The sequence below is a fragment of the Peromyscus eremicus genome, chromosome 2, assembly GCF_949786415.1.
Source record: "Peromyscus eremicus chromosome 2, PerEre_H2_v1, whole genome shotgun sequence".
Taxonomy (NCBI): domain Eukaryota; kingdom Metazoa; phylum Chordata; class Mammalia; order Rodentia; family Cricetidae; genus Peromyscus; species Peromyscus eremicus.
In genome coordinates, this window is record NC_081417.1 from 154,732,462 (window position 1) to 154,740,524 (window position 8,063).

An 8,063-nucleotide genomic window follows, 5' to 3' on the forward strand; every position below is an offset into this window, starting at 1 on the left:
GCTCCCAACCACCTGTAATTCCATTTTCAGGAGATCTGATGCCCTCTTCTGGCTTCTTAGGGCACAGGCACACATATGGTACACATACACACAGACCAAACTCTCATTCACCTAAAATATTTGTTTTAAGGTTATCTTACCTGTGTGGTGGCACATGCTTTTAATGCTAGCAATGACTCAGGAGGTAGAGGCCAATGGATAGGTAGAAGCTAGCTTGGCTTACATAGCAAATTCCAGGCCAGCCAGTGCTATATAAAGAGACCTGTCTCAAAAACAACAACAAAGCCGGGCGGTGGTGGCGCACGCCTTTAATCCCAGCACTCGGGAGGCAGAGCCAGGCGGATCTCTGTGAGTTCGAGGCCAGCCTGGGCTACCAAGTGAGTTCCAGGAAAGGCGCAAAGCTACACAGAGAAACCCTGTCTTGAAAAACCAAAAAAAAAAAAAAAAAAAAATCAAAAAAAAAAACAACAACAAAACAAAACAACAATGACAAAAAGTTATCCTGGACAAGAGCGAAATCCTAATGTAGACATAAATACAATAATATAAGAATACTATCTTCACCTTAATAAACTTCAACTTCTGCTTTATTATAAATAGGCATCCGCCAGGTAACTGTGAGGTCACAGAAGTGATAAAAGTAACTGATACAAGCCAGAAGTCATGCTAGTGTCTGGCTACCTCCTTCTATAGACACTGGGAGGGGTCCTTAATCCTGAGTGTTCTGCAGCTCCCACCAAGTACCCTCTCCAGCTCTGACCCCAAGATGACTCCAGCTCTGGGCTCTTGTCCTAATTTTTCCTATCATCCTGAATGCTTATCTGGTCTTCTTCTCTGTTGGGAAACTGCCGTTGGGTGAATGAATGGATGGGTGGAGATATCTATCTATCTATCTATCTATCTATCTATCTATCTATCTATCTGGGGGTTGGGGGGTGGATGGGTCGGTGCATGGGTGAGTGGATGGATGGATGGATAGATGGATGGATGGATGGATGGATGGGTGAGTGGAGGGATGGGTGTGTGGATGAATGGATAGATAGATGGGTGGGTGGATAAATGGTGGGTAGATGGGTAGGTAGGTGGATGGGTGGGTGGGTGGATGGATGGGTGAGTGGAGGCATAGATAGATAGATGGGTGTGTGGATGCGTGGGTAGGTGGATGGGTGGGTGGGGGGATGGATGGGTGGGTAGATGGATGGGTGAGTGGAGGGATAGATAAATAGATGGGTGTGTGGATGGGTGGGTAGATGGATGGGTGGGTGGATGGATGGGTGGATAGATAAATGGGTGGGTGAATGTGTAGGTTGGTGGATGAGTGGATAGATGGGTGAGCAGATGGATGGATGGGTGGGTGGGCAGGTGGATGGGTGGATGGAAGAGTGGATGGATAGAGCTCCTCAAAGGCCTCTGCAACCCCACAGTGCTTGTTGGGCACCTGTCTCCCAGCAGGTACTTGCAGGGTAGTTATAGAGTCACTGAGAGTAATTTGTTTGTTCCTTATGGGAGAGTCTGGTGTGGGAACTTGAAGATGGGTCCATTTCCTACCTCAGAGATAACCTGGAAAGGGACCTCGTGCCTCAGGAGTGTGTATTTGTATCCAGGCTGTACCCAGGTAAGGGCACAGAGAACTGACAGAAGTGGAACACGGGATGAATGAATGAATGAGTGAAAAGAGTGAATGAATGAATGATGTCATCTGCCAGTACTGGTCCTCTGGGCTTATCGTCCTCTCCTAGAACCTGCACTGTGACGAGAACAAAGACTCTTAGAACGCTCACAGTGAGGGGCTGGAGAGATGGCTCAGAGGTTAAGAGCACTGGCTGCTCTTCCAAAGGTCCTGAGTTCAATCGCCAGCTACCACATGGTGGCTCACAACCATCCGTAATGAGATCTGGCGCCCTCTTCTGGCCTGCAGGCATATAAGCAGGCAGGAAGCTGTATATAGAACAAATAAATAAATCTTGAGAGAGAGAGAGAGAGAGAGAGAGAGAGAGAGAGAGAGAGAGAGAGAGAGAGAGAGAAGGATGCTCGCAGTGAGCGTCAGCCTTGCTCTCTTCTTACTGTGTAACTTGGGCCAAGTTACTCAGTCTACTCAGACCTTGGTTTTCTCTTCCATAAAATGGGGATAAAGTCCAGCACTAACCTCAGTCGGCTGTTGTGAAGATTCAGTGGGACCATGCTTTCAGATGGAGGACCGTGGAAGACACCTGAAGAGAATGGCTGAGCTGCTGAAAGACTTGGGATAAATCTGGACAGAACAACATCAGGGTGCTGGGAGGAGGGGAGCCGCCTGAATAATGAACGTACTTATCGCTCTGACCAGACTGTCTCAAGGCAGTCAAGGGCATTGTGGACACTCCGGAGAATCCAGTTTGAGGTTCTGAGAACAAAACCAAACTTTTGAATCATGCTCCTTGATGAAGCCACAGTGTAGATTTAAACTTCCAAGGGCATCTGAATAAAGCCTAAAAATGCCAGAGTTGAAGTGTGTACTGCTCTCTCAGAGGATCCAAGTTCAATTGCTAGCACCCATGCAGATGAGAGCTGCCTGTAACTCCAGCTCCAGGTCTAACATCTTCTGATCTCCATAGGCACCAGCACTCACACAAAAATACATATAATTAAAAAAACAAAAAACAAAAAAACACGCTAAGGAGCGAGAGCGCCCACGTGTGGCTGTATAGAGCACCATGTTCTGAAGTGTCTGACCTTGGAAATGTTTTTTATTTTTCAGAATTAGCTTTTACTCTCTGTTTCCCCACACAGGCCCAGCAAGTGAGACCATATTATCCTGCCTGCTGTGCCTGTCTTGGGATCTCAGGATGGCTAAAATCAGGTCAAACAAAAATCTAAGGTGGAGCTGTAGCTCGGTAGAATGCTTGCTTAACACAAAGCCTGGGTTCCATCCCTAGCCTTGCATAAAACCTGATGAGGTAGTCGGGTAAGACTGTCGCCTTAGTGGGTAAAGGGTCGAGCTACCAAGCCCGATGACCTGAGTTTGAGCCCTGAGACCTACAAGGTGGACGGAGACTCCAGAACGACTGGGAAAGTTGTCTTCTACTCTCACACCTACTCCATGTGAACACAACTACACACACACACACACACACACACACACACACACACACACACACAAGAATGACCATAATAATAAAAGCAAGCAAGCAAACAAACAAAAACCCACCCTGTTTGCCTGGTGGGTAACACACACCTTTGATCCCAGAACTCAGAAGGCTGAGGCAGGTGATTTGAGGCCAGCCTTATTCTACATAGAGAGCTCTGAGCCAGTAAGACCCTGTCTCAAACAAACAAACAAACACAACCCCTGTCCCCGAACCTGGCCTTTGCCTGTCGTCCCAGCACTGGGGAGGAGGGGGTAGGCAGATGAGGAAGGAACTCAAGGTCATCCTGGGCTACCGAGCAAGCTCAGAGTCTCCCGGTGCCACATCAAAAGATTCAGAGCTCAGGGTGGATAGATATGCAGATTATGCTACACTGCTTCCAAGGGATGGATGATAATACATGTTTCCTTTGCTGACTGAAGGAACACAGGGGAAAACAACACGGCTTCAATTGTTGTTTGTTTGGTTTTTTGTTTTCTTTTGAGACAGGGTTTCTCTGTGTAGCTTTGGTGCCTTTCCTGGAACTCACTTGGTAGTCCAGGCTGGCCTCAAACTCACAGAGATCCGCCTGCCTCTGCCTCCCCAGTGCTGGGATTAAAGGTGTGTGCCACCACTGCCCAGCAAGGCTTCAGGTTTTTAAAGATTTGTTTTTATTGGACTGGACAGGTGGCTCAGTGTTTAAGAGCACTGGTTGCTCTTCCAGAGGACATGGGTTTGATTCCCAGCATCCTCATGGCAGCTCACAACTGTCTGGAACTTCAGTTCCAGGGGATCCAGTGCCATCTTCTGCCCTCTATGGGCACATGAGCCCATACATACATGCAGGAAAAATGCCCACACACATAAAATTAAAATAATCAAGATTTATTTTTATTTACATGTGCATGTGTATGTCTGTGGGAGTGTGTGCCACATATATGTGGGTGTCCTGGAGACTCCTGCCCACCCCCCTTCTCTGTAATTAGTCTCCACCTACTCTCATGTCTCTTCTTTTCCTCATCCTTCCTCCCGCCACCCCATCTTTCCCGAGGGGGGAAAATCCAACTAATTTTTTTATATTTTGTGGACCTGGGGATAGCGCCCAGGAGCTTGCACATTCCAGGCAAGTACCCTTCTTCTGATGCCCACCCCCAAAGTCCTTTTTCTTGGTCTTTCTTTCTTTCTTTCTTTCTTTCTTTCCTTCCTTCCTTCCTTCCTTCCTTCCTTTCTTCCTTTCTCTCTCTCTCTCTCTCTCTCTCTCTCTCTCTCTCTCTCCCTCTTTCTCGGCAATAAAGATGCTGAGAACTATTCAGGATAACAAAGTGGGTGGGTACCACTGCACCAGGGCAGCATCAACGTCCTCTCCATAGGAAAGACAGATTTGAATTTCCAATAAGGTTGAGCCTTCTTTCTCTGGCCACATCAAAGTAGGTCATGAATCTGCTCCCACAGATTTCCCTGTCAGAAAGGGAGCTGGCACCCAGCCCAGCCCTTGATGGGAAGTTAATAGATTATTTCTCACCCAGAAGCCTTTGGACTGTATGGAGATGCAGGGCACTGGGAGTCAGATCACCATGTTAAGTGGCAGGGGAAAAAATACCCTGTTTTGACAGTAATTTAACTTTCAGACAAACTTGATGGTGCCCTCTCATGAATATGGATACGTTTAAAGAATGGTGGGATGAAAAGCAGCTACTGCACAGTGCACAGCTTTCTTTAAGTGACTCTTTCTGGGGGTACAGGGAATGGAAGCTGGGGGCCTGTGCACGCTATGCAAGTGTTCTGTACCTGAGCTATAGCCCCAGCCTCAAATGTCATCTTTGGTGTGCTGGTTTTTAAATTAATTGATTTTATTTATGTATATGTGTGTGTGCCTGCTTGTCTGTGGACTACATGTGTTCGCTGCCTCCAGAGAACAGAAGATGGTGGTGGATCCCCTGGGATGGAGTTACAGGAGATTGTGAGTCACCCAGTTTTAGGTGCTGGGAATTGAACCCAAGTCTTCTGCAATAGCAGCAAGGGCTCTTAAGCTCTGAGCCATCTCTCCAGCCAGTCCCTAGAATTTTTTTTTTTTAAGGTAAGATCTAAGAAAGGGCTCAAACCCAATACGTAACTGAAGATGACCTGATTTCTGATCTTTCCATTTCCATCTCCCCAGTACTGGGGTCACACACACACTGGAGTTTATGCTGGGGATTGAACCCAGGACTTAGTCTACCTAGTAGGCGATCGATCACTCTGTCACTTGAGTTGCAGACCCAGCTCAAAGATCATCTTCAAAGAGTCTCTCTCTTGCACTTCACAGCTTTGTTCAAGGAGACAGGTACCCAGTCCCTAAATCTGGACTCATCTAGTCTGTTGGCATTTCCGTCTTTGCCCTGAAAGCCTGGCATTCTGGGTACTTTGCAGGGCCCGTGGAATCTTCTTCGTGCTTTGGTGAATTGGACTGCCAGTGTCTCATTGGAATCTTCTGTAAGCACATCCAGTTATTGTGACTTAACAGTGACTCCTGACTCTGCTGCTTTTATATTTTGTGATGCTGAGGAGCCCCTCAGGGCCTCACCGGTGCTAGGCAAGAGCTCTATCGCTGAGCTACACGCCTCAGTATCAATTTTCTCACTTCCAGAGATGTAGCGCTAGCAGGTATAGGACTATGGGTCTGAGCTGTGGCGCCGGCCTGATTCCTATTCAGGAATGTGAAAGCGCTGATGTGGCCAGCTGTGGGGCAGATCCTGGTAGCAGGGTTCCTGCCCCCGAGATTGCTGTGGGTCTGGTGGAAGCTGGCTCTGTTCTAGTGGAGCCCCTGATGATTTGACTCTTCCCAGGGCCCCCGTTTTCCTCTCCTAAGAACTCCTTCTAGGACTGCAATGCTCTTACAGAGAACCTGAGTTCAGTTCCAGAATCACTCCTCGGCTCCTCGCAACGCCCGGGGATCTGGCGCCCTCATCTGGCCGGAGTTGGTACTTCATGACTACGGTGCTCTTACATGCATGTGGGCAGAACACTCATACACTCATACCTTTTAAATTATTTTTCGTTTATTATTTATTTATGGTGCTGCAGATGGAACCAAGGGATGCAGGAACACATTGAATGCACTTGGCAATTTATATCTTTCTTGCTCCTAAAAACAGCAACATGATTATTTATACTCAAACATTTCCTAATAATGATTGTTAAAAACTGGGTGTGGTGGCAATCCAATGGGCGGTGGTGGTGCACGCCTTTAATCCCAGCATTTGGGAGGCTGAGGCAGGCAGATCTCTGTGAGTTCAAGTCTATATAGTGTGTTCCAGGCCAGCCAAGACTACACAGAGAGACCCTTTCTTTTTTTCTTTTTCTTTTCTTTTTCTTTTTTGATTTTTTGAGACAGCGTTTCTCTGTGTAGCTTTGGCGCCTTTTCCTGGAACTCACTCTGTAGCCCAGACTGGCCTCGAACTCACAGAGATCCGAGTGCTGGGATTAAAGGCGTGCACCACCACCGCCCATTGAGAGACCCTTTCTTAAAGAAAGAAAGAATGAAAGAAAGAATGAAGAAAGAAAGAAAGAAAGAAAGAAAGAAAGAAAGAAAGAAAGAAAGAAAGAAAGAAAGAAAGAAAGAAAAACTGCCATGTAGCAGTAGTCACAGGCCTCCGCATGCAGCTTCATAAGTAGGCTTGTTTTTCTTGGTTACTCAGCAAAGACTGACTTCTCTTAGGTCACCTTTGCTTCAAGCATGCTTTTCCTAAAGCCCTTCTTCCTACCTGATGTCCTGTAGGTGAATTTAAATGACATGGGTTCTCTCTTCACCCCCAGCACCCCGACTCCTCTTCTTCAGGAAGATGCTGAGATTTATGGCTTGTCTGCCCTTGGGTTTTTCTTTAAAACACTAATAAAATGCTCTCTAAGCTTAAAAACCCAACCCCCCAACAAAACAAAAACTGCCATGCAAAATATTGGTGCCCATAAAAACCCCAGGCCCTATGTTCTGAGTGTCCAGCAGGTGGTGACACACCCTACACCTTAGAACTTTCATCTTGGCCTCGCCGGAGGTAAACGCAGAGCTGAGCCCTCTTCACCCTTCAGCCTCAGCTGCCTGGTCAAGTTCTGTTTTGGGGGGGGGTGAAAGATGATTAAATGGAGAACTTTGAAGGTGAGTTCACCCTGTGCCTGCGTCTCTGCTCTGTTCCCTATCATCAGGAATAGAGGTGAAATTGAAGGATGGAGAAGATGTGGATTTCTGCTAGAAGAAAGAAGTTGCATGTGTGTGTATGTGTACATGTGTGCATGTGTGTATATATGTGTGCAGGTGTGTGTGTGTGTAGTTTCTGTGTGTGTGTGTGTGTGTGTGTGTGTGCGCGTGCGCGTGTGGGTATTGTGTGTAGTATGTATGTGCGTGTGCGTCTGTGTCTGTGTCTATGCATAGGGAGACCAGAGGTTGATGTCAGGGATCTTCCTTGATCATGTGTACCTTACTTTTTTGAGGCAGAGGCTCTGTCACTAAGCCTAGAGTTCACTGCCTAGGCTGGTTGGTCAACAAGCTTCAGGGGTCTCTCATTGCTTCCTGTCCATGGGATACAGAGATGCCATTGTGCCTGGCTTTTTTGTAGGCGCCTGGGATCTGAACTCAGGTCCTTATACTTGTATAGGAAGCACTCTACAGATTAGACTATTGACATCCCTGGGATAAAAACACACGCACGGACATATTCGTGTGGAGGTCAGAGGACAGCTTGCAGGACCTGTTTCTGTCTTTCTACCACGTGAATTCCAGGAGTGAAACTCAGGTCCTTAGACCTGGCAGCACACTGCTGGAGTGGACGGACTCCAGTGACGGTTCACGTCTAGCTCTAGATGCCCAGCTCCTCCAGTGCTCCCAGGACCTATCTGATCCAGGGACGGGCAAGGCTCCAATTTGCATCCTCCTTCACTACAGCTGGGCACCATTTCCTTCTGCTAGATCCACTGAAGGAGGCAGGC